The sequence below is a fragment of the Halyomorpha halys genome, unplaced genomic scaffold (genome assembly GCF_000696795.3).
Source record: "Halyomorpha halys isolate HHAL.00 unplaced genomic scaffold, Hhal_1.1 Scaffold959.1, whole genome shotgun sequence".
Classification (NCBI taxonomy): domain Eukaryota; kingdom Metazoa; phylum Arthropoda; class Insecta; order Hemiptera; family Pentatomidae; genus Halyomorpha; species Halyomorpha halys.
Genome location: NW_027116524.1, coordinates 93,672 through 94,590, shown reverse-complemented (window position 1 = coordinate 94,590; position 919 = coordinate 93,672). Strand labels below are relative to the sequence as shown.

The 919-nt window shown below is 37.4% G+C and overlaps 1 long non-coding RNA gene across 1 annotated transcript in view; it reads left to right on the top strand.

Annotated features, from left to right (window-relative positions):
* The first annotated feature begins 11 nt into the window (after window positions 1–11).
* LOC106687401 (uncharacterized) overlaps window positions 12–919 on the top strand; it is a 74,699-nt gene continuing 73,791 nt past the window's right edge. Inside the window, exon 1 of the long non-coding RNA XR_001344164.2 lies at window positions 12–459. This is a non-coding gene — a long non-coding RNA (uncharacterized lncRNA). The remainder of the gene's footprint in view (window positions 460–919) is intronic.

The window sequence follows — 919 nt, the reverse complement described above, 5'->3', positions numbered from 1 at the left end:
CGCACCCCCAACCATCTTCTCCTCGTACGTCATCCACGGTCAACTATCTTTCATAATTACTGTGAAGTTGTTGATTGATATGTTGTGTTCTTTATCATATTTTCTCGTTAGCTGGTTATCACCCTTTTGATGTTTAGCATCCAATCACTCCGTATCCTCAGCGTTGATCGCTTCATTTGCTATGCCATTCCATGGACCCGGTGATGTGCCAGGGAAGCATTGTTTGTGATCAAGGCTATTTTTTATCCAGCCTTACCTTTCACTCGAGTTGACTCGAAGCTGAACACGTGCTGGGGGCACGTTGCTTAGCATTGCCTACATCGCTCGGTGGTTCGGCGATTCAATTCGATTGTCTCTCTCGGCATCGGTTCAAGAGAGCTATTGTCATCCGGGAGTTCTGTCTGTAGGTTTCTGTTAACGACGGGTGAGGTAACTACTTTTTGGATGTGTCAACGATAGGTAATGTATCATTCAATTACTTTGTAACTATATTATCACAGATTAATTCTCGGTAAAAGTAGTACAAGTCAGAAATAGGTCAAGAGGTAGTATACACGCCCTATGTAGAAAATTTTGAAAGTGACTTAGTTTTTCACCAAATCATTTGTAATTTTAATATAAAATAATTAGTTGTACTGCTACAATTATATTCCAAAGGGTTTATTTGTTATACTTTGTTATATTTATTTTCAGGAAATTCATTTTTACTCTTTTTTACACCAGAACAACGTTTCGGGCTCTTCTGCATATTTTTTATTTTATTTAAATATTTATTTATTGTTATTAACAACTGAACATTATAATGCACTTAGTAAATCTGATCCAAGTTAAATTGGAGTGTTACAGGCCTGTAGAGAAACTACCCATTGGTAGCACTCTAATGACATTTTACATTAGCTGGTCTCGTGGCCATCTTCTT